Source organism: Tenebrio molitor, chromosome 2, assembly GCF_963966145.1.
Source record: "Tenebrio molitor chromosome 2, icTenMoli1.1, whole genome shotgun sequence".
NCBI lineage: Eukaryota > Metazoa > Arthropoda > Insecta > Coleoptera > Tenebrionidae > Tenebrio > Tenebrio molitor.
Window position 1 is genome coordinate 30,775,412 of NC_091047.1, and position 26,932 is coordinate 30,802,343.

General features: G+C 34.5%; 1 protein-coding gene and 1 long non-coding RNA gene across 6 annotated transcripts in view; both read left to right on the forward strand.

Annotated features, from left to right (window-relative positions):
- Nucleotides 1-6,367: 6,367 nt before the first annotated feature.
- The window catches only part of LOC138122939 (orexin/Hypocretin receptor type 1-like), a 194,587-nt gene continuing 174,022 nt past the window's right edge, over nucleotides 6,368-26,932 (forward strand). For all 5 annotated transcript variants that reach the window (XR_011156659.1, XR_011156660.1, XM_069037384.1 and 2 more), the window contains exon 1: nucleotides 6,368-6,722. The gene's annotated coding sequence lies outside the window, so the exon portion shown is untranslated. The remainder of the gene's footprint in view (nucleotides 6,723-26,932) is intronic.
- On the forward strand, nucleotides 22,156-23,530 carry LOC138124429 (uncharacterized). The gene is made up of 2 exons (XR_011157142.1): nucleotides 22,156-22,738; nucleotides 22,792-23,530. It is a non-coding gene; the product is annotated as an uncharacterized lncRNA (long non-coding RNA).

A 26,932-nucleotide genomic window follows, 5' to 3' on the forward strand; every position in this document is an offset into this window, starting at 1 on the left:
AGCAAATAACTGCTGACGGCCAAATTAACAAATAATTAATGAAAGTCATATGCAGTCGACAATATGACAAAGCAGCATGGTCATACTGTAGACTTCCGCCGTATTACTGCGTATTAAATCCAATCGAGTTGATGTGGAGTCAACTGAAACATCGGCTAAGAAAACCAAACAAAACCCCATACATTGATCCGAGCGTTGTAGATCTCATTCAAATGATGAAAAATTATTCAGGAGGTGAAAGCGATATTATGTAAATAAAATGCCTATAGTTTATATCAAAGAAACTCAGTTGTAAATAAATTTGTTATGAATGTAGTAATAGTAATTTATTAGGCATTTTACATTACGAGAGAATTGTTTGAAAAAACGAGGGACGCAGGACCGAGGTTTTTTAAAATTCTCGAATAATGTAGAAAGCCGATAATGTTACATGTATCGTAACACGTTTTATTTTATCCTATAAATTATGAAAACTCTTCAAAAAAAAAGGAAATGACACTGTTCATAACAGAGAAACCATAAATCTAGCGTAGTTGTGCTGGTATCCAAGTGACTTGTTTACATTTTTGTTTGAGAAAAAAAAGTAGTGACAATCACATAAGTCAAAATTTACAAAATTGCATCGTTTAATTACGGCTTTATTACAAATAGGTTAACTTTGATATGACATATTATATAGACACTGACAAATATATTGACAATTCAATGGTCTGATTTACATAGATTAAATTTTAAGTGTCCACCGACCGTACCTTGTGCTAGTGAAATGTAGTAATATTAAAGGAAAAGGCAGATGCTGCAAAGAAGAAGCTAATACAGGAGAAGTCCGGAGAGAGATATCACAAAGAGATGGAAATTTTTAGAAATTGGCGGCAAATTAATGGAGTTGACAAAATTGATGAGGATGTAATGTTACGATACGTTTCTAAATTGGTGAGTCTTGAAGTGAGTGTTACACAGATTGCATTGATCATGGTTTTCTATTTAGTCCAAGAAGTGTGAGGCGTCTTCAGTTTGGACAAAAATATTTATGGTGGAGACCATGTTACTAACGTACGTAAATGTAGATATCTCTTCTTATTCAGTAGTCAAGTCTTTTATGAAGTGAAATAATTCAGGATGCGTACCGAAGATATCTTATGTATGTATGTCTTATAACGTCTGATGTATGTGATTAAATACTAATAAAGTATCGTTATGTTAAGATTTTCTTTTCAACATTAGTGCTGTTAAATGCATCTTTACGCAACTTGTTGCTAAGGAGTTATTAGCCTAGTAACATTATAGGATAAAATAAAATAAGTATACATAGGTACCTAGTTTTGCTAAAGTCTATTATAATAATTCAGAAATTGAAGTAACAATCAAGTGAGAAACCGGTCATTGTTGCCTGTTGGATGCGACAAAATATTTGTTTGAAATTATTTATGATTTTAGTCAATATTTCTATTAGGAGTAAAAATACTATACAAAGTGTTTATACTCGCGTCGGTGAGTGCCAAATGGGGCTATTTCAACATTTGCGTTACACTTTATAGTCAACCTTAGATGTTTGTTTGTTTCAGTTAGACATTAATTAAAATGATTACATTAAAAATTAAATTAAATTTTTTAAGTAAGATTTGTTATTTTCTAAAACAAAATGTTATATAATTTTTTCCATCCATCGTTTGGTTTGTAGGGAGCTCTGTCACAAAGAGATAAAAGCGTGATGGTTCTAATTTAAAAAAACTGGTGACGTCATTGTGCAAAAACCAATGACGTTATTTAAACAGTGCACGTCACAGGATGGCATTTTTCGAAATAAAATCGACCTATCCGAGCGATTTTCTTAAAAACATCACATACATTTTGTTTCAAACCTTATGTTCACACTGTGTACTTCTTCTCAACCCACACCCGAACCGCTGTGATTGATTTTTCGTTGATTTATATAAATCCAAATCACGTACGTTTTTAATAATCTTTAAGTATTGTAGCGTTATCCGATTTGTGGAATTATTTAGGAATTGTTCTTCACCTTTTCCGCTTGGATTATATTTTTGCGAACAAATACGAAATAAAACTGTGAGAACTTTTTTTATTGATCCTACATTGTGTTGTGTTACTTGTTTTTATTTAATTAAAGTTCTACGAGACGCCGTACTGTTGGAACAGTTATTTAAATTAAGGGACTGAAATTTTATTCAACAAGTAATCGTGTGCGGTGGTGTTTGGTTTCAACAAAAGGTATAAATAAACGATTAAATTTAATAAATAACTTTCTTGATGGACGTTTGACTAAAGTTTTGAGTAAATGAAATTTGACCTGCGGCTAGTGAATTGAAATTTGTGTAATAGATAAAAGACTTAAAAAACGGAATAAATCAATTCATGAACATGAACAGCATTAAAATAATTTGAGGTGCGAACCATGTGATCTGAATTGTGTCCTCTGTTAAATTAACCCCTCGACAAGTCTGAGATAAAATCGTCAATAGGAAAGGTGTCTCATAACATAAGTGTGATACTGATGAGAGACTCTTTTCACGTGTCAGCTGTTCTATCAACGATCCATGTCCCCATTAATTGGTGGCCTGGCTTTATTTTGTCCTCTGCGCTGCACCACAGCTAATTAAGAGCGGTGGACACTGGCTGAACCTCCCCGAATACAAAAGCTCCGAAGAACGAATAATGAAAGAATGAATTAGTATATTAAGACACGAGTCAGATTTGCAGCACGACTGCCGCAGAAATACGGCAAATAGCAGAGGATACCATAGTAAATTTGCTGCCGGCAATGTGTGTTACCAACTGAAAAAAGTTCCTAGATTTCGGATGTGTTAATAGCTTATTAACGCATTCATTCTGAATGCGTTAGCAGCTTTTATTTCATACTGTTCGGTAGATGCTCGATTGCATCATCAATTTGAGTCCGGTAGGTGAGTTATTATAACAGTATCAGAGCCGGAAAGTGTCACTTAGCAACACCTACCGGACTGTTTTCTTTTTATACATCAAAGCTGACATTGAAAAGTGAAAAAGTCAAAAAATATTCGATCTAAAAAAACAATAGCAACGGCCGTTGCCACAGGAAAAAAGGTGATGCTATTTTCACAATATAATGTGATTTTTTAATTTTTGAAATAAAATAATGATACACAAGAAAGAGACTTCCAGTATGAAATAATAGTATATTTCAAACCAAGGTAAGAAAGTGCTTTCTTGCAGACCGCAGGCAAAGATTATAAACCGAGCCGTAGGTGAGGTTTTTAAGTGCCTGAGGTCTGCAAGGGCACTTTCTTAACAAGGTTTGAATACTATTTTTTTCCCTACCGGCACAACTTCGTTGAAAAAAGTCAAAAAAAGATGGTTATATTCCTGATTAAAACGAAAATTTTGAGAATTGAATAGTAGGCTGGGTTATTTGTTTAATTAACTTGTCATCGAATTTGAAGATTTGACGTTTGTTCGAAAATTTGATGTAAACAGAAGTTGTAGTACCTACCTATCCTAGCTTATCTGTTTATTTTCCAGATTATATGATTGATCTACCAACTTGCTTTATTGAAATGGCTTTCATTTATCGACAACTTATTTCACTTTTGACACTTTTGACATTTGTATTTTGGTACAATTTTACCATAAACATTTCATGATTAACTTTCTTACCTTAGCGAGAAAGTTGAATATTTTCTCACCTCAAATGACGTATCCACAGCCTACATTTCTAACCGGTAGGGAAAAAAATACATTACGATATACATCCGGTAGTACTTGTAACAGGTACTCGTTTAGACATTCTAGACTCGGCTCCTAACGTCGCCTCGTCCATAATGTCTAACTCGTACTGTTACAAGTAACCTACCAGACTCATAACGTAAATTACTATATTAAAACAGCAAATTAGAAAATAGTTAATTAGATCAGAGTACGGTAGGGGTATTTTATTTCATACTGTTCGGTAGATGTTCCATTACATTATCAATTTGAGTCCGGGAGGTGAGTTACAACAGTATTAGGCTCGGGAAGGGTCGCGCAACAACACTTACCGCATTGTTTTATTTTTTATAAATCACATCTGACATTGAAAAAGTTAAAAAATATTCACTGTAAAAAAACAATAGCGCGACCGTTACTACAGGAAAAAAGGCGATTTTCACAATATATATAATGTGATTTTTATAATTTTGATATAAAATAATTTTAAATACATTACGATACACGTCCGGTAGTACTTTATAACAGTTAATCGTTTAGACATCATTGCCTCGGCTCCGAACGTCGCGTCGTCCATAATGTCAACTCGTACAAGTAACCTACCGGACTTTAACGTAAATTATTATTACACGCGAAAACTAGGTTTCAGTTTCATATGTACGGTCGATGGACAAATAAAACTGAGACACTTAAAATTCAATCTATGTAAATCAGACTATTGAATTGTCAATATATTTGTCAGTGTGTATATAATATGTCATACCAAAGTTAACTTATTTGTGATAAAGCCGTAATTAAACGTTGCAAATTTGTAAATTTTGACTTTGTGATTGTCATTTTTGTCCCAGTTTTACTTGTTCATCGACTATACATGGGCATAAATCACAATTTGATAATCAATCCAAATTTGCGAAACTTCTGGTGAGCACTGTACTCATATTTTAGGCTGCCCTCAGCAATAATCTAAATGGTTTCGTGATAAACAACTACCAAATTTCAAATGTGATTTATTGCGAGCTAACAAAACCAAGTCACAGCTAGTGTTGAAAGTGGCCACCAACGTTTGTTAATTCAATTTAGTAAATTGTAACAATTGTCAATTCGATTGATGACATTTTTTGACAGAACTAATAGTTAGGCACTTCAAAGAAAAAGTAAAGCCGTGCAGGAATATTTACATGTGCAAAAATTCCAGAGCAAATTAGATGACAATCATTTTGTTCCACCCTGTAGTTATTTACATTTGAGTACGGTAGGGGTATGTTACAGCACTTTTGCAGATTTTTATGAAATAACCAATGCGAAATTTTTTGACAAACAGACCTGCCAACCCGATTGTATTTTCCCCATTATGATTATGATTATTTTATTGGTCAACTTAAAAAAATCCATTTACCTATGGAAAAAATTATAGGGTGTGAACAACAATTACTTAGATAAGGGGCGGCTGTGACTTTGACAGTGTCAGGTCAGGTCAGGTCAGCAATAAACGTCAAACAACTGTCACTATGAATCAAATTTTAATGCAAAAATGGTTTTTACTTCAGAACATAAAAGATTTATTGAATCTTACTTTCGTAATGGTGTTGTCAATAACGGATAATGGACATACAGCGGTGTTGCCTGTTGGACCCATTTTCAGCGAAAATTTCCAAAATTTTAAATTGAAACATGTTTATGCAATCAAAAATACTTCCATGCATTCAGACCATTCGCGGATATACGTCGAAACACTCAACGCCTTCTTTGATCTAAATATTTGTTGATCGCACATCAATTTGGTGTTGCTTTAAATTTGAAATTCACTAACATTGCAACGTTTGTCTCACTGGCGCCGTACAATTGTTTCATTACCACGTTTAAGGATTATCGTGCTGACAAAGACATTGAGAAATATAAAATTTGCAACTAAGAAAAATTCGGCCCCTAATGAATGGTTCTTAAGGACGTTCCGTTAAAATGATTGAAAAATTATAATTCTTAATTAAGCAATGTAATTTGGATCATTACAATTTTTGAGGAAACTTACTCGTTGAAAACTTACTTCAAAAACCATTCCACAGTGCACCTACTAATCATCACTCATATCTGGTACAGGTTAAGTTTTCTTTTCCTTCTTAAAGAAGTGCAAATCCTTCGAAGAACATTCTGGTGATTATGACGTGTGTCATTGAGTGAAAAAAGAACTAAATTATTTCATTCTAATGTTTCTCCTACAAACATGTAAGTATGTACGAGTATGTATATTGTAAATTTAAAAACCAAAAATATAATAAACATAGAATCAGGCAAAAAATAATGAAGTTTTGTTGTCAGAAGTGGGTCCATTTCAGCTCCCCAAGTGCCGCATATCCAGTAGAAACAAAACAATTTTCACCGCTTCACCCTCACCTATGAGCAATAGCTTATCGTATCACTTTTACAATAATCGGGCGACTCTTCGTTTCGCGCAAAGCGCAATTCCACTTTAAGAAGAGGCCAAAACTCGCCAATTTATTGTGACTCATTCGCGCTGAACGTACAACAATTGGCGAATTTGCAGACGAAACAATTATCGATGAAAACGGCGTCGTACACTTGGAAAAATCGCCATTAAAACTATTACGGAACTGCAGGATATTTTGCAATAAAATTCGGTGATTTTGCGCGCTGTGCGAGACTTGTCGTCGAAGTCTCAGTCGCCATTCGGCACTCTTGGTATCACAAGTTCGTGGATCGGTTGAATGCAGAACATACCGACGAACTCGATGAGCAACATGAAAGAAATTCGAATTAATTAAACGGGACCGAATTTCGGGCGGTATCGTGTCATGCGTCCGGGACTTGTTGCAACTTTCACAAACTTTTTCGGAGTTTGTTAATCTGAAGTTCGGCGGGAATGCGGCGGCCGCACAAGTCCAGGCAGCATTAGGGAATCTACCGGAGGCAGGTGCATAGGTGCATTATAGGACAAGACAATAACATCATGGCAGTATCGCCAGCGACGACGGTGACGTCAATGCAAGTGAAGCAAATTTAAAAAGGTAATAAAAGTGTTTGATTACGAGCGGTTTAATTGAAATTGCTGTAAACGGTGCCGGGCACCTATTGTAAGAATTTGTTTATTGCTGTTTATTGTAAGAGTTTTGTTGTGACGGAAGGCGATTGTTAAGTTTTGAGTTTAAACTGGGGCGATAACAAGTCAAACATGTCAACATTAAATTTCGATTTTATTTTTCATATGAAAAATGCAACGAAAGTATGTTTAAAAATGCATCTAAAAATTTAGATTATAAATATTTCTTAAAAACCACTTGTGTTATACATCACTGAAAGTAAAATCTCAATTAAAAAAAATTACTAAAAGCGATATGTTTTACAAAAATTATGTTATTTTATTAATAAAACTATACAGCTTTAGTAAAAAGTAATCTATTTAATTTAGTTGAAATGTCTTTATTAATTTATAGATTTGAGTCATTTTGGCGTTAGTGGTAATCTTCTCTTTTATCGGTCTGTTTTGTTACTGATCTGATCCTCTATTACTTGATAGCATTTTTATTGCGACTGTTCACATTTTTTTTTTGACAGAATATGGGGTAAAGGATTTGAAAAATACGGTTTTTTTTGCATATCGCAATAAAAGTGTCACTTTTTTATACGCAAAATCGTAGTGAAAATAACACTTTTTTACACGAAAAATCGTAGTGAAAGCAGTAATTTTTTTGCATCATTTTATTCCATCTCCTTGGACATGATTGTCAAAGCATACCTATTTTTTTAAATAATTTTTCATAAATCCTTTTAGACCAAATTTCTCAACTTTTTTCGATATGCAAAAAAAATAGTGTGTACAACACGTTATGAAAGTCTTTTTTTTTCACTTATTTGCTTGATTAACTCGGGCTACGTCCTCGTTAATCAAACTGCAAATTCGTGAAAAAAAGTATGCTTTCATAACTAGTTGTACAAATAACTATTTAAATAAAATAAAAAAAAAAAATTGTTGGTGATTTACTTTTACAACGTTATTATAAAATTTGGAATTTACAAATTGTTTTACAAATTGATAAATACATATTTGCCAAAAATTCTGAAAGAACCATTTGTAGCACAAATATTTTCAATTATCAGAGTTTTCCATTGTTTCCTTCAAATTTTTGTTTTTGTTATTTGATTGAATTTTTTTTAAAGCAGACATCAAAAATTGAACTCTCCTTTTGACCTTTTGAAGAGGGAGTTTTAGATGATAGTTTTTTTTTAATTTTCTTTTAAATTTTCTTGACACAGTAGAGCTTGGAATGTGAACAAATCCCACTTAATTATAGTAGGAGGAAGAGATATTTGGGAACTCATTATAAAATACGTCTTTTCCCATTTCGTGCGTTCCCGTTTCGTGCGTTTTTGGGTTCCCACCTATTTTTTAATGCCGTTTCGGGCGCCAAGAAATTGGGAGTGGCAGTTCGTGCGTCGTCCTTTATAGGGTTTTCTCCTCAATGGTACTAAAGGGGTCCAATTTATATCTGTACCTGAACAGGTACTGGCTGAGGAAAAAGTTATTATAAAATCTCTTCACGTCTAAAGTGAAAAGTGAAAAACACATTTATTTTGGACTTAAATGCACTCAGATAGGTAGATATAAAGTAAGTAGAAGTTTGTCATAAAGCCTTTACAAGGCTAAGGACCGGTAAAAATTCGGGTTGTTCTACACATTTTCATAGCAGTTCACAAAACTGTTATCGCCGCACGTTATCTCCTGGTTGCATGGTTGCAGGGTTTGTAGTTTTTGTAGGTGAAGGATGAAGGCCCTGTTCTTTTAAAGAGCGCCATACTATATGGTATCTACCTGGGCCCCAATTCTTGAAATCACTGGAAAATATTTATTTGAGAATATTTTCCCATAAATGAATTCCCAGTGGAATTTAAAATGTTCTCATATCTGTATTCTTGAACTGTTTGGAAAATGATTTCACATGAGAATTTAAAAATGCATTATGTTGACAGTTAGGACCAAACATGTCTAATTTCCGATAAAGTCTTTGTGCTTGGGCAACTATTACATATTTGGATTGCAATGAATTCTTCCATTTTTTTCTTTTACAAACACAATTATGTATTAACAAAAGTATCACATTTGACAGTCGAATTTCTCACGAAAAAATTATTTTCCCGTGATAAACACTAGGTGAAATAATTCTCCGGATTACTAGTGGAACAATTCGTCTGACATAAGTTCAGAATACACTTTTGCATTTCTCATGAGAAAATTTGCCTATTTTTCCAATGAGAATTAATTCCATAGATCCTTCGCTGCTTATGAAACCTGGGAACGATCTCTGCCACCATCTTCCATCCTTGGATGGAACTTTCCTGTGTCTCTCAATCATTGCACCGTGGAAGTAAATGTTTTTGAATTAGGTACAACACTGTCTGGAAACTATTCCCAGTATTTGCGCTTGGACCGCGTTACCACTAGCCGCACTATACCGTACGCGAGCACCATATCTGTTAATTCCACGTTTGTAAAATTTGGCATTTTAAACGATTTAATAACAAATACACGATTATTGGTACACTGCTACGCTACACCGTTTGTCGAGCTGCAACCAATAGCTTATCTACGCCAACCCAATCTCCGATAAGAAGATCCTTTTTTGTCATAAAAAAATGCATGTAAAAAGCGAGAGTTCGCTTTTTCTTTATTATTGCTTTTTATATTTCTACTATGAAACCAAGACAGTGGCTTGTCCACAATTTATTGTCTAAATTGCTATGTCATTTGTTCACGTATTCTTACGTTTTTCAAAAAACACATATTTTTCCATTGATGCGGGAGTATTTAGTACCTACTCACGGGTTTAAATATTTCCGTGTGTACTTTGTCCAGCGTGAGATTGGGAGAATTTAAATTGTACTAAATTAACCCAACACTACAAAATGCACTACTAGAATACATTAATTAGAGCATAATTTCAGGGCAAAAATGTTACTGCTTGAAGGATATAAAATTATTTCAAATTTTACGTTCGCTAGGTAGTACTTCCTCTACGTAGAGTTTAGTGATTTTTATGTCAACCAATCTCTCGATGGACAAACTCTATAAATAGTATTCCATAGAGAAAGAAATATTTGATTACTCTTATTCATTCAATATTGTTTATTATCTTTATTATTATTATTATTACAAAACGCTTATAAATGGCTATGTTTTGTTATTCAATTAGGTATTCAAATTTTTGAAACCAAATCGAAATAAAATATTCCTATTAAACACACAACGCGTTTAACTTGATCAGTAGTTCCCCTTTCATTCATTCTTGTTCCACACCTGCGTCCCATTCAGAATTGGTCGTTCACATTCTACCGATTAATGTATATTCATTCTTTTTGCTAATTTGAAATAAATTACACTGACAGACTGTCACGTATACAATTCCCTTGTTACAATTTAATTAATTTGTTTGCCTTTTTTTGAATTTCGTCGCGAAAGACTCAATTTCTCGTCGCTGGATTCAAATTAATAACTTTGTTCGTGGAAATGAGACTCATTTGTTCAACTTTTTATTCAGAACTTGTCGCAACAAATCACAAACCTGTATTTCCACCGAAATGTATGAATACGTTTTCCATGTTGAATCGAACAGACCTCAACCCTTCTGGATCTTCCGCCTAGCACTATGTTTCATGTTTCAAGATGTAAAAAATGAAGCCTGGACGTAATGTGTTTTTTATGTAGGCGTAAAACGTGACATTAACGTGCCTGCTTGCATCCAGGTTGGTTCGCGAAGGCTAAGTGTTTCGTCAATAGAAGACTCCACTATTAATAAAAAAATTGAAATATTTAACCTACAATTTCTTTTGATCAACGTACCTACCAAATTTTATTAATTATTGAGTCTTGCGGGAACAGTTCTTAATTTGTTGTTGTTGAACTTGGTTTAAACTCCACGTTATTGAACAAATACGTTGGAATTTGTGGAGTTTGGCGGAATCAGGCCGGTAATTGATGGATTTAGTTTGATTTCTCTCAGACGTAAGCTCCATCAGTTTACGAAATAGCAGTAACAAATTATCGGTATAGGAAACTATACATGACTTTCAAGTTTCAAAATAAACTTTCATAAGAAAAGAAAAAATACAAGTTGCCATAAAACCCTTATACGATACTTATAGGATTATAGGGTATAATTACGAGTACATATTAAATAAATATATAAATAATAATTATTATTTTAAATAAACAACAAAAGCAAGCATATCTTTTATTTATAGCTGTTCCAAATTCACACAATATAACACAGACATATAATACAAAAATTAATAAATATTTAGAACTCTCCGTTGCTATGAGAAATCTTTGGTGTTTAGAAAAAATTTCGATTTTACCATTTATAATTTCAGCAACGGGAATAGTACCGCAATCTCTTTTTAAAAATTTAAAAATTTTGGACTCAGAGAACACATTGGTGGTTGAAATTCAAAATAGTATATTAAAAGACAAGTTTCATAAGACTAGTCTTGAAGCACGAATTCAAGATTAAAAAACGAGTGGCGTAGCCACGAGTTATTTTAAAGAATGAGTGCTTCAAGGTCTTATGAAACGAGTTTTTTATACTATTTTTTGTAATTTGCCCTTTTTAAGCCGTTTTTAAACAAAAATGTTACTTTCCTCGATTTAGGGATTTTCGTAGCGGTTGGTAATGTCTTAATTTTAAAAGTGAATTTTGATCAAGTCTTCAAAGTCGCCTTTTGTTTTATCCAAATTCTGTCACAAAACACGAATATGAAAGATAATCTTTCATGTACGCCCGCTGAAATACGTGAAATTCCCAAAAATACGGTCGAGAATTTGTTACTTGATAAACCCTGATAAATAATTCTTTGCACATTTTGTAATTTAAACTGACACGCATGACGAATCAAGCTTTGCCAGCCTAAAAATTTTCGTAAAATGTTCCGTGAAATAATGGCTATAAGGACATCCCAGATGATGACGTCGCGTTCGTTAATATGTCTATTAGAGAATCAAAATGGAGACAAATTACAAAAAGGTATATTATTATACTCATGTCATATAATTAGGATATTCCTTAACATTGACACAGAACATAAAACACAAAAAAGTCAAAATGTGGAGGCGAGACGCCGGTAATTATGTTGATAAGCACTGCACTATTACTTGATAGTATTATCCGTAATAGTGTATGTACTCCGGCAAAATTGCCGTGCCGCCGGGTGGTGGAGGGTTAAGTAGGATCTAAATAAAAAGTATGGTTGACTATTGCCCTCAGAAAATTTAAACGAATCATATTAATGCATATTAAACAACGGACGAATATCAGCGAGTATCTTCAAAAATGAAAAATTAATAAATAATCCAAAATTTTTCTTGGTAATGTTCATGATTCAGTTTTAAATAACTGCTTATCTTAATGTGAAATTTTCTTCGGGCAGTCTTTCGTATATCCCTTGTGCACGCCAAATACAATCTGAAAAATACACAAATACACTAGGTGCACTCGTGAAATATGCAGGTATTTGGGGCGCACTTGGGATATAACATAAACAAATGACTATTCCATTCACCTGTCATTTGCAAAAAATATACCAATAAAAATACAATTTTACACATTTGTTACCATGGTTTCAAAGAATTCGTCCTAATATTCCACTCGTGGAAATTGTATTGGATATTCCACTAGTGATCCCAGCGAATATTTTTAACAAATGAATGCAGCCTTGAATGAATTTATGGAATTGCTACCAAACGGACTCACGTGTGTTTTTTGTGTTGTTGGGAACATTTTCTTCAATTTCTGCGTTAATTACTTCTTCTAATTTGCTGCCAAATCCAAAAAGTTGGTTCATGGAATAGTCTTCCGAATACAACTAATTCAATTGTGCTTGCGAATCTCACTCGTGCTGACGCACTCGTGGATTCATTCCCAAGCACAACTGACATTCGTGACCAGTTTGAAAAATAATCGGCATAATTTGGACTACTCGTGGTATTATACAGAAGAAAAGAGGAGAAATTTTCATAAAAGGAAAAATAAATAATCCCAAAGAAATTTTTTTCTAGCTTGAACAATATTCAAGAAAAGAACATTTTAATTAGACCAATCAAAGCGTTTTAAGCCATCCAGGTGTATTTCCCGTAATTGTTGCTAGGTTGCAATTATTTTATTACGTTTTTAATACTCTGACTGGCTATGAAACTTTTGAGAAACGTCAGTGTCAAAATTTCATTCAAATCCCTTCAATTCGCTTTAGTACCGCCGTCGTGGTCAACCGTCCTCTTTCATCATGTATTCTGCGGATTATGTGGAAATGTTGATAATTTACGGAGAATGGGGAAATGAAGAAAATCCCCATGCTCTATTTTCAAGAACATTTTAGCACCGATCTTATACAGGGTTATTCACATAAGATGACGAACCTGACCAGGTAAAAATGCAACCCGAAAGGTCTCCACGCTGGAGAATACCACTCGTGCTGGGCACTCGTGATATTCACATTCAAGCGTGGGTGACATTCGTGACAGCACCACAAAAATAATCGACATAAGTTTGCCTACTCGTGGTATTATATGTGATTATTTTGAAAAATTTTACAAATGCATGTCAATTTTACATTATTTAATCTGTGCATTTAACACGGTGATAAACAGTTGTAACGTTGAGAAAACAGCGTTCTGTCGTAAATGAGTAAACGATTTTGTAAAATCGGATATCAGAATAGAGAAAGAGCACAAAATGAACAAAACACATCTTTGTACTTACGTGAATAATAGTATACATATTATTATTTAACGTATTAGTTGTGACATTTATCAAAATCTGTTCACACAGGAGAAAATTCTCAAATTCTGACAGTGTCGAATAAAAAAAGTACTAACTTAATTCGTTTTTCTACTTCTATTGGATAATAATGTAATTAATAAAGTGTTTTTCATTGGATTTGGAGCCTTTAAGGGGCTCGTCGAACAAAAAAACGTTGTATTCAACTCGTTCGCGTTTAAATTGGACTCTTTATGGCACTCGTGGCCCACTCATGCCATGAAGAGCCCAATTTACACACGAACTCGTTAAATAAGCTAGTGTTGTTTACGACTATAAAGGGTGTTTTTTTAAATTTGGCGTCGACAGTTCAACGCCTACTTCGACGCCAAATTAAAAAAAACACCCTTTATATTATATGTGATGACGTTATTGATGACATTTAAAAAGTATGAAAGTACCTTTTCTTTTCAACTCTGTGAAATATTTTCCATTTGGGTTGAAAAAAAAAACCCAATTGCGTGTTTTTTTAACGAATTTTAATATGTATTAATTTTATTTTCTTCTCTTATATCTAGCGGTGTACAATCCAGCTCCATATCTGGCACAGTTCAGTGTGTGATGTTCTCTCCGAAAACGAGAAAGAGAGCAGCACTTCCATCACACACTGAATCTGTGAGGTATGGTATTTCATCTCCCAGCAGTCATCTTGTCGGCCAGCTGTCTTGCACGATTCGTCAGTTGCGTTGCCGGGTTGCGGTCTGGCATAAAATTTTCGCTGCAGCGTATATACCGTGCGATCCACGCGTGCGATCAACAATTATTTGGATCAAAGAAGGCGTTGAAATTTTGGCCGCATGTCGACAGGGACGGAAGTATTTCTAGTTGCATATGCCCGTTTCAATTTAAATTTCGAAATTTTTGCCGAAACTCGCCCAAACAGGCAACAGCACTGTAGCTATATCCATTCCTCGTTATTGAAAACGCCATTACGAAAGTAAGATGAATCTTTTTTTGTTCTGAACTAAAAACCATTTTTTCTTCAAACGTCCGCATGCACTGCTGCATTGATAATGCTAAAGTGTCACTTCATTGTCATGGCATCTAACGAGCTGACCAGCGTCCGTGAAGTTATTATCTCCGCTGAGGAGCGTCCGTGAAGTTATTATCTTCGCTGATGAGCGGCTGTAAACTAGCTAAATCATTTGAAATTCTTACCTGGCTTCTTAATATGTCTTAAATAATTTGTTATGAAAGTTTGAAGAAAAAGTAGTATATGTTATACTATTTAAGGAAAGAAAAATAAAAAAAAGTTGTCAAATTTTATCCTTTACAACTTTTATTTGAACATTTTTCTCATATAATGAACGGTTATCGAGTTATTCTGAGATAACTTGTTTTTTGGACCTTTCATTCAAGCTGGCGGCTCGCGTTCACCGCCCCCAAGCCTTGGGGCCCAAGATCGAAAACTTGTATTTTTGATCAGGGTCACTACTCAAACAACATATTTCAAAATCATTACTACCCCACCTTTTGTAAGGGAACGACCATTTTTATCCTCCACCGACTAGACTATAATAGTAGACATAGCGATTTTATTCCTTGAAGATGCTATGCAACGTCGTCGTGCTTACAGAAGTCTGTAAAGAATATTGCTTTAGCTATTTCACCTTTGGTGGTTTAACATTTTTCGGTGTATCGGCCCGACAATGTGCGCAACAGAGCCCTCTATTGCTAAGATGCCCTTCTATAACTCTCATTAATTAGCTTGGGAAGTTATAAACCATAATAAATGTGTCTCTGCTACCGCTTCTTTGTAGATAAGTGATTGTTATGGTACATCTTTTGTTAAATAAGGGGCCACGATTCATCATTGTCATCGTTACGAATTTCTTGTACAATGCTGTTTCCTCGGAAGTGTAACCTCCACGTGCAATCAAGCAGTCACCAATCTGAAAAAAAACGACATAACACAATAATGATTTCTGTCGGCGTTAATTATTATGTTTATAGCCTCCTCTCATCAGCATGATTTGCTTCAATTAACAACCGTGTTACTCAACAAGGCATTTGCATTTTTTAAAGTCTGTATAGAGCCATCCGAGAAGCTGCTCGACTTGAAAAAGGTATTAATTAGCCGAATTCAGGGGAGAATTAGGATTTGTTCTAATTCTCCCGCGTCTCAGGTCAAAGCAATCGATCCTTCTTTGATGCTAATTATGTTTGACAAGTTTTACAGCTTATGCACATTCAGCTTGTTCGACAAGTTAATCCTTCTTAGGGTCGTAACGACGACTTTGTCTCAATGGCGGCGTTCATGAGCCCCCAATTATGTATCTTACCTTAAATTACACAGGAATTACGGCAAGATTTGGGCCAATAGAATCCATTTATACCTCATAGATGATAAATGAGCCGAATTCGGCAACGCTAGTTTGTCGCCAAATCCTTGTTTTATCTAAATTTCCAAAATAATTTATGCGTTTTCTTACCAATTCACTAAACAATATTAATAGTAATTCGGTCGGAGTTCCTTGAGGATTGAATGCTTGAAATAGCAAGCTTCGGGTTTACCATGGGCACCAAATCTCATTTCTCTGTTTATAGTTGCATTAAAAATGTAAGGATCGTAGTTCTGGTAGGACTTAGTGTAAAATTTGATCGATATCTCATCAATTCGAGACATGAAATCGGAAGACCTCTCTCTGCAAAGTTGAAGGAGCGAATGTCAAGTTCGAAATTGTAATGTGTCATTGGTTGGGAGTCTTCTTATTTTACCCCCGGATAATTATTTTGCTTAAAAAAGGAAACAAAAATCCGCAAAAAAACAAACAAAATGAAGTGATCCTAGGTATTTTGTGTTATTTTAATGGTTTGATTCCGTTGAATAGTACATTCTTCAACGAGGCCGAAGTTTGAAGCACGAGGCGTTAGCCGAGTGATGCAAGACAGGCCTAATACTTGAACACTGACAGTGCAAGAATTTTGAATAACGTTTTTCGTGTTTGTTTGGGCAAAGTCTTAAAAAACATTAATTAACCGTAAGTTTTGATGTTATCTTTGACAGATGTCAAGTAAGGTATATGAACTGAAAAGTTTATATATTTAATTATATACGAGTACCACTTTTCACGTTATGTATCTCTTAAATTCGTCGCGCGTGCTTTAAAGGGTTCCTTGTACACTTGTATCATAATATACTATAATAGTCGTGGAGAAAGAAAGTTATTGTGTAAAAGAAATTTTACTTGTAAAACAGAAAACAATTTTTAAACTAAATTTTGTAGTGCGAATCATATAAAATTTGAATTGTCTGCGATATTTATTCTGAACTACTTGTAGTTTGATGTGTTCACACGGTCGCTGTGTGTACGGCATTGTATTTACGAGTTACGATGTGGCAAACGTTCCGTAATGTTTTTGTTGACGTAAATCGCTGTACCTTCGCCGCGCAGCTCGGTCTGTTGCTTCGGTACAGACCAAATTTTCCGTTTCTCACAGAAAAGGAACACATCTAGATGGTGGTCTTCGGCAAGGACCTTCAATAATTCCTCTCTTAAGAGGCATCCACAGTCGAGCACGTGGTCGATTTTCTAATTTTATGTTTTATTTTCCCTAACGTCATAGAAATATACCCCAAATGGTTTTGCTTTGATATTGCTAACTTTACTGAAATATTTGGCTGAGAAATGGTACGACAAGGGTATAATAAGGGTAGACGAGAGAGTGACGATTTTGTTACCTGTGTCTTAGTAGTGATAACACCGGTCAACTGAGACACAATTTGGAGCTAGAATTTTAATTTAAATATCTTTGTAAAGTAAATATTAAAAAATATTAAAAAGGGGATAAAGGAATTCTTATACCGAGTGATTGACGAAAAACCTTTGACGCTGTATCTTACTTGTTCTTTATCCGATTTGAATAAATGATACATCAAATGAAAGAGTTCTAAAAACACTTCAACACTATCTATCAACAATATCTGATTCTATATTTTTTTCGACATCTAAGTATTTTTTGACAGACAATAGTCAACTTTTTTTTTTTTAATTACGCTGTACATTACATATATTTTTTTTATTAAAAGAAAGAAAAAAAATCAAAAATCTAGGATCAAATAAATATTGTCTCGAATGTTTCGAATGAATATAACGAAATCCAATGGATTCAAATCTAGGGATCTATCGGGCCGTCGAATAGGACCCATTCATCGATCACCAAAATAATTATTTAAAAATAAAACATTCGTGCATTCTGTGGTATGACGCCATCCTGATGAAACACGACTCTGTTCAATACTGCTAATGGCATCTCATCCAGAAATTTGCATATTTTGTTTGATAATAAATAATATGATAATTTGTTTAGTTAAGACTACTATCAATAAAAAAGGGACCCACTAGTCCAATCTACCTCCAAAAATGTCACACCACACATTAACACTAAACCATCTTTGGAAATTTTCTTCCACAACAATATTATTATTATTTTTATTTTTGTTACTTATTATTTTTATCAGACTGTTTTGACAAATGACGTGACTGACAAATATCCAGAGCTTACTTGGTCATTCCGAGTAAAAAATTGGGTGCAAGAATATTTTTTAATTTAGTTTTCATTTATTCAAACCGAATAAAAAATATGCATCAAAGGTTTTCACCCGGTATATTAAATTACAAAATTATTGTTCTAATAGGTGTAAGTCTTTTGACTGGCTAGCATCAACAATTTCGGGAAGCAAACATTTTACATTAAATGACTTCAATGCATTTTCCATTTTCTGCTTTCAAAAATTATCATCGTTGTTTATATGTTCAATTTTTATCTCCCCGTAGCCAGTCCACACACCTAATATGCATGTTTTCTTGCCAGTGATACGCAGTTGCTCCTGAGTTTGGTAGTACCAATCCTGATTTTTGTTTAAAACAATTTTGCCGCTGTTATTTTTTCCCAAGCTTTTATGTACATAATAACTTTTTGTTCAATGGCGTCGTTTGGAGACATTTTTTTAATACAGGTCTCCCTAAAAAAGAAGACCAGTCCATAGTTCCTTTATTTATCGGACGATTTTAATGAAATATGAAAAAACATCCATTTTCATCCAGAAAACGTGTTTTAACGCCAAAATCGAAATTCAAATAAATCTACCCGTATAGCAAAAAATCCACTTCGTGAGAATCTGGTTGTTTTACGTTTTTAGGTAACTTAGTTTTGAAGATATGAACGGTTTTAGGAAAATCTTTCCTAGTTTTTTAAGCCATTACGCAACGTTTTTCGCCAAAATGGCAGAGAGAAAAGTTGTTCCTTTTGATGAGTTCTATTACCAGTTAAAATTAACGCACTTATTTCAGAAACACCCTGTATATCACAAGTATAACCTCGTATAAAAAAAATAACACTAACTTTTAAAACAAATGACGAGCACCAAGCGAGAAGCTATCAAAATGCATTGCGTTACAGTGTAATAACAACCAAATTAAGTTAGGTGGAAAAACAAATGACAAATAATAACATAGGGATTGCGCAAAGATGCCGCCAATGTTTTGCCCAAAAAGCAGCGTTGTTATGTAAATGTATACTTGTGATACACTGTTTTCAGAATAAAAATCTCTATGAAAATTACTAAAAAACGTATTTGTTCGCGTTTGAAAAAAATATTTTCATAGTTTACCATTGTCCTTGGGGCTATACATGAATTTATTAGGCCCTTTTGTAGGCTACTTACAACCATTCAATTTGGTTGATAAATAGTTAAAATCCTCGTATAAATAAGGGAGTTATGGATTCGTTTTCTTTTTTGGGGACCCTGTATAAGCTGTATACGGGCACTTTATCGTCATACATTTTTCATACTTCGATATTTAAATTGAATTCATAGTTTGATCATTATGAAATGAATCCATTTTCAAATTTTAGTACATATTTTTTATGTGTGTAAATGTTTACTTAGAGATCTTTGGCATTAGGCGAACAATAGAGTCATAAATGTACCCTCGACCATCCCTCGACCTACAGCTGAACGAGGTTTCTGTGAAAACGGCAATGAGTAAGACAAGAAGGCTAGCAAGAAAAGGATAGTGTGCTTTTGAATCGAAATTTGGAGACAAATCGTTCCGGCAAAATTACAGATTGATGAACAGTCGGATTCCAATGGGTTTTTTTTTGAACGATATAAAACTAAATAACCTACAATTTGACCGGATGATTTGTTAAAATACGCACTGTGAGCAAAGATATGCCTGATTTTCAGATTCCTATAAACACTCGTTTACGAATGTAAGGTTTTTGGTCCTTAAAATTGCTATTTTGAAAAATCATACGGTCCGTTTGTAGAAAAAAGTGCAAGGATTTCAAAAATATAAATTTGATTCGGAAAAATAGAAAAATAACGGAGATATGATGCCGGAACTATACATTGAAAATCCCATAAGAGCGGTAGGGTGAGGACTCCTCTTAAGTCGTCGTTGAAGCGTTGGTGTCCGTTTCTATTTCAAACAAAATCAGTGATGTCACCCTTTACAGGTTTAAATTTGTACAATAATTATGCAATAAAGAAAACAAAAAAAAACTAATGGAAGAAATTATTTATAAAATTTAAATGGACTTAAATTTGTTCTTTATGCAAGCGGTGAAGAATGTGCGTTGTTCAATGCCATGAACATGCTGTTACAATTTTCTAACCCTAAGGAATGTAAAACTTTTGTTTTACTTTCCTGACACATTTTGTTTCTAAAAATTAAATAATGGTACTATCCTTTGTTAGTTTCAATCAAATTCATTAATTAAAATTATTCAACATAAATCAAAATTCTTAAAAATGTCGATCACATGTTTTACTGCAGGGTTTTCCCCGCTTGCCGTTAGGCTAAAGTAGGTACAGTCATGTTCAGATAAATCTGGGACAATTTTATTTTTCCAGGGACGTGGGCTGAACATTGAACAATATTTCCATGGATTTTTTGCTGCCATAACAAATAGCAGATTTAATTTATTTGTCAAAGTTAACAAGTGATTATATCGTGCGATCCATTGAATTTGTTGTTAAAGTTGGCGCTGGAACTGTCAAGGCGTCTCTAGTCTTGAACTATCGCGACAAACGTCACATTTAATGACAATTGTAAAACAGAAAATGGCGAATTAAGGATTCGAGAGATTAAGAGAAAAATTACAATGGCAATGTTTATTTTATTAAACAATGTTACAACATATGCTGAAAATGTTCACCATTTTGTTCTAAGCACAAACAGGTCCTTCGTTTAACTTCACTGATAGCATTTTGTAACATGATTTGATCGGAACTTTAGGTGCCACAAATAAGTCTATCCATTCAAAAAGACCTACTGCTTCAGTTCCAGCGCAAACTTTAATAACAAATTCAACGGATCACTCGACACATTTCAAAGCAATTTTACCGCAAAATGCCTAACGATAATAAAATAACTACTATTGAATTGTTAATTTTGGCCAAAATATTTTTTTAAATGAAATGTTAATTAATGAATTGCTTGAAATCACATTTAAAACCCAAAAAAAGTTGTCGCAGATTTATACGAATTGAAATTGAGAGTTACGTTACAATAGTTGTCCCAGAATTATTTGAACATGACTGTACTTAGTTGATCTTCCTGAATTGCTGAAATGTTAAAGTGACGTTCTGTTAGCCACGCTAGATTTTTTATTTCCGGCAATTTTATTGATTATGTTGTTATTATGAACGAGGATGCTGAAGTGTCAATTTTAGTGATTTACCTTATTTTTACTGAATACGATGAGAAAGCTCTAAAAACCCTATTTACACTATATCTAACGCACCTGTTGAATTTGGCAGTAAATATCCCTTGTTCTGTCTTTAAACTAATGATTTTGTCTTTTTTGTTTGGAAGAATTACATTTCAATTGTTATTAACAAATTAAAAATTAGCAAAGATAATTTTGTATGTACCCCATCAGAAATACGAGATTGGAATTAGTCTAACTGTCCAAGACACGTCTAATGTAACGATTAATGTTTACAACAATTGTAAAGAGCGATCAAATTAATTTGTAATCGAGTTATCCATGAATCCGAAGTCGTATGTCGTTACTTGAACTACACGCTCCAATAAATACATCTTGAAACTCAGGTTAGATCTCGATATATCATCGCAAAAGACATACGGATTCAAATCCATGGATGACTCGATTACAAATTAATTTGATCGCTCAATATATTCCACGGAAAAAAAAATAAATTAAAATGCGTTTTGTTTTGGCGGTTTATTTTGCGAATTTCTATTATAAAACCCAAAATGGGTTTTGTAATAGCTTTCGTACAGACAGATGCAAAGTAGAAAAATATTTTTAAATCGTCTCCCTTTACACATATAAAAACACATTATTTCTTGTGGGATCTGCTAAAACCAAGTGAATTTCTTTAAATCCCAACGCCGAATATCCCTTGAGAAATTACATCGCATCTTTGAGATTTTTCTGTCTCGTATGTGGAACTGGGAGTGTTTCATTTGTACTTAATCCAGTAGCAATAAACTTCCAGCATATAAGCCGTGGTAAATTTCCTGTACAAGTTTAATATTTGATTATATTTATATTCATGGTTGCTGTTAGAGGAATTTCCACAGACGACAACCCAGACTTGCCAACAATCATGCAGGTGGCATTTGTAAAGCTCGTATCTCTAAATGGTTTAATAGTTATTTATGCATTAAGAGCATAATTTTGCATTTTGCTGCTCGCATCGTCATATTGATGCCAGAGGCGCTAGCCGAGGGCATTAAGACGATAAGAGCAGCAAAATGCAACTTATGCTCGTAATGCATACAAAATTTTATGCGCTGCCCTCAAAAACTGAAAAAACCAACACAAAAATTTCCTTGGTATTAATTTAAACAAAGTAGCCAAAGATTGATAATTTTTCCAAACTACCGTAACTACGAAATTTTGTAAACAAGTGGCAGACATTTGCTTTTGTGTGCAAAAGATTTTTCAATTTAGCTGAAAATGGTAAGAAGACTACACAGTACACTGAAGATGTTTGTCTCGCTTACTTTTTTGAAAAATCCAACAACTACAAGTCTTCGAGTTTGTGGAGTTTTTACTCTATGTTAAGAAGCACCTTGCTAGTAAGAAATGGAATAGACATCAGCAAATACTTAAAACTTCAAGCATATTTAAAGCGACAATGTGATACTTACAAACCTAAAAAGTCAAAAGTCCTTTCAAAAAGCGAAATTGACAAATTTATTACGGAAGCACCAGATGATACGTATTTAATGATCAAGGTAAATTACTTTGTTGCTTTTATATTTCAATAGTTAATTTGTAATTATTCTAGGTTGCTGTAATCGTAGGAATTGCCGGTGCTTGCAGATCGCAAGAGTTGTGCTTTTTAACAACAAAAGAAATTGAGGATTTGGGCTCTGCGATACTGATAAGACTAACTGAAACGAAAACAAAAGTATCAAGACGGTTTACTATAATACAAAATGAGCAAAATTTCTTAGGACTTTTCCGCAAGTACTTTGTTTTGCGGCCTCCACATACTAAACATAATCGATTCTTCATTTTTTACAAAAATGGGAAATGTTCCACGCAACCCGTAGGCAGAAATATGTTTGGAAACATTCCATCAAAAGTAGCAACATATTTGAACCTTCCCGACCCCAAATCTTATACCGGACATTGTTTGCGTCGCAGTTCCGCTACTTTACTTGCAGATTCTGGTGGAGATATTACAGACTTAAAACGTCACGGAGGTTGGCGTTCTGGTACAGTCGCAGAAGGATATATAGAAGATAATATTCAAAACAAGCTTAAGATAGCCGAAAAAATTCAAGGGAAACGTCAACATGAAAAAACAGTAGTCCCATCAACATCCAGTGCTTTTTCAAATGACTACCCTGAAGAACCGGAGGATAAGAAAAGTAAAGGAGTTTCCATTATTCAGACAAATGCGGAGTTGAACATTCAAAATCGACAGAATCAAATATTTTCAGAAAAAATCAATTTACCTTCGATTGTAATTAATAGTTGTAACAATGCTAAAGTAGAAGTAAATTTTTCGTTTAATTAAATTGTTACTTTATTAAGAAATACGCAATTTCATGTAATAGAATTTTCTTTAGAGCATAAAAATTACGCCAATGCTTTAGAGCAATAAATTACCCTTTTATGCACTCTAATGAGGTAAATAAAACGGCCAAAATTGCTTGGCAGCGCATAAAATATTTTTATTTGACCAAAATAGGAAAACGAAGTGGTCCACACAAATGAATTATTCTTTCTGAGAAGGATACGTCCTGAAATGAGACGCTAACTGTGAAGGAGGCCATATCGACAAGTGTGAGGTTTAAGTAAAGACAGACATTAGAGGAGAAGATAAACGCCATCCGTTTCTTAAATAAGAAAAAAACATTTCTTGCCTTTTTGACCTGGGGTATTGTTTCCCTTGGAACAAAAATCACCAAAGACAATTAAATCGAGCGTGAATTCGTCATTGGATAACGTTTCCGGACCTGGAGAAGAATGTTTTGTTCTGGCTGAAACAATCACAACAATCTTGTAAAAGTTGTACAAGCTCCCTATCGTGTGTTTTGCCTCTCTCTTACTTTTTATTAGAAGATAGCTGTTAACATGTAGTGAATTGAAACGTCAACCGTAGCGAACATAAACCAACAAACTAATCTGAGATGAAAAGTGACATTTGACAGTTATCATTCCATTTTTAGATTATGTATCCGCAGGAAATCAAATGAAATCTTTCAGCGAAATGTATTATCAGCATGTCACCTTCTATGCCGGAGGCATTTATATAGACCAGCCTAATGCGGCTCTACGAATAATCTATTACCACCCCAGACGTGCCTACGATTTGAACTCAAGATCCGGCTTACCGTGGGCGCCAAGGGAGACCGAATGGTTCGTTGGAGGTGCGAAATGCCGAATCTGTTGGAACTACGCATTCTCCACGGCTAGACAACTTTTAGTGGCTAAGTCGGACATCGGCTTCTTCAATCTCCCAAGTCATATGGGTGAGAAGAAAATCGAGCATTGCATACGAGATCCAAGGTCAGCTTGGCTGTTGTGATTCTTGGAGTCCTTGGAGCTGGTATGAAGCAATCCTCCATTAGAAAACTTAAATAGCATCCGTTCCTGCAGCGCTAATTCCACTTTGATAGCCTACAGGATACAAAAGACAATTCTCGGTTCTTTACACTTATTGCAGCTTCACAGAGTGGCACGCACAGGAAGTAAGCTGCGCCCTATCTTCAGGGTGTGGGACAATGCACATGTTTGTGATTACATGTCTTTTTTGTTCATTTTGTGCTCTATTTTATTTAAAAATAGTTTTTTTTTTCTTTAAACGAGCTTTCTAATGTTACAAAATAATTTTTGCACTTTATTCTCTTAAACACAGAACACACAGAAAGATCATCTTACCGAATCCGTGTGGGTTGTTATGGAAATAACAAAATAATAGAACTGTTATGGATGACCGCAGACCTGTTATGGATTATAGTGCAACAAAGTGTTGTTATGAACAGGAAAAATGGTAAAATGCAACCAATAGTATTTTGTACGAGTATGTTTTGAGTAAAATCGGTAGCGCAAAAAGTATTATACATATATAAGATACTCGTTCTTTAAGTGCTTATAACCAGCGTTTCTCAGCCCTTTAGTATTTGCGACGTAATTTTCAATCACAATTCTCATCACGCACAATACACATGACTCCCTATGAGTGTCCAATTAATTTTTAATTTTTAATTTCTTGTAAATGTATTATTTCTCTCTTTTTTTTAATAAAACTTTTGGTTTAGTTTAATTTTTTTTTAATTTTAGGATTAATTTGTGATTTTGTTTATTAAATATTAATACAAAAAAATTGCTTACTTTATTGTAATCATCAATTTTTCCTCTGCATATATGGGATCTTTGTGACAATTTTTCCATTGCTTAATAAGTTTTGTTTGGATTTTCCCCCAAAATATAATCAAAGGTGATAGGCTCCATTCATCAAAACGATCTGGATGATTTCTTAATTCTTTGTATAGGTGATAAAATTCTCCCAATTCGGATTGTTTTCTATTGATGGGATGCACTTTATATTTTCTATGCGAAAAGTTACGGTTTCTATTTAAAATAAACCACATTGTGGCTGCAGAACAGAACTACTTAATCGTCTTCGTTGTCAGACTATCACAGCTATGATGTAAAGCTCCGTTGTGCACAACCATCTACTCTTTGACCATCTTCATCACTGTTATCATCTAGTATGTAATGCACGTACCCTAAATCCTCCGTTTACCAGAACAGGGGAAAGAGGACTGACGAACTTGGAGAACCTTCACAATCATGTCGCCCGGGGCGTGACTGCTCGAGTCCTGAGAGATCGAGATCCTCTGATTCCACTGGTCTACGGTGGTCTATGAGGGTGAAGGTGTCGATGTCTTCCTGTTGAGGGTTGTAGCTGCCGACGGTATCGAATTACACCATTTGTTGTCGACCTGATAGCGGGCGGATGCGCCTTTTATTCCCTGGTAGCTCCAGAAGATCAACAGCAATGTCAGGAAGGCTAAGGAACAACGTTTTTTGAGGAGCACACCAATTAGGCCATGCATTCTGTGTCATTCAGGCATGTAAGGAAACACGATCAGTCGGTCGGCCTGATATACCTTCCTAAAAGGTGCAGGCAGTCCAAGAGGGTCATGGGGTTAAAATAGTGTTTTCAACATGGTTACTAATCTGTGAGCTGTGCTCAAGCAGCAAGTACCGAACACTTTGACCGTGCTCTATGCCGGCTACCTCTACACAGAGCGGCATAATGTGGGTCCGGGGGAAATTTATTACCAGATGAGTAATGCCTCATAGAAATGTTGATATCTTTTCAGAAAAATGAGCTGAAAGTTTTTCAAAAAGGTTTGAGAGCTACTGAATTTTATGAAAAAACGAGTCAAAAAAGTCATAGTAGACTTTTTTTGTAGTCATTTAGTTCAAAATTAAGTCACTTTGACAGGAATCTCAATCTTAACCTTAATTTAAATTACAAATGGGTTTCACCATTCTGGAGAAAATCGATATGGTTTTGATCTATGGCGAAGCCCGTGGACATGCAGGGTTAGCATGGCAAATCTACGGTGAAAGGTTTCCTCAAAGGTCTCAATGCACGAACGTTGTGCAGCATTTTCGCGATTTCGGGCGTTTCGATTTCGACATGAATAAGTGTGATCTTGGGCGCTAACGAGAAGATCACATTTTAGTTTCGGAAGAAGAAATTATTCATGATATCAAAGAGCGTCACTTTCAGCAGTCATTTTCATTAACATATGGGTTGGGATTGTCTTGCCGTTTGAATGGAAACGGTTATTTTCAATTTTTAAACGAAGTCTTACCCGAATTACTCGAGGAAATCTTGTAAGCCATTAAGCTGGCTTGGTAAAATTATCTGCACCTGCACATCTTTCAAAATCACATTG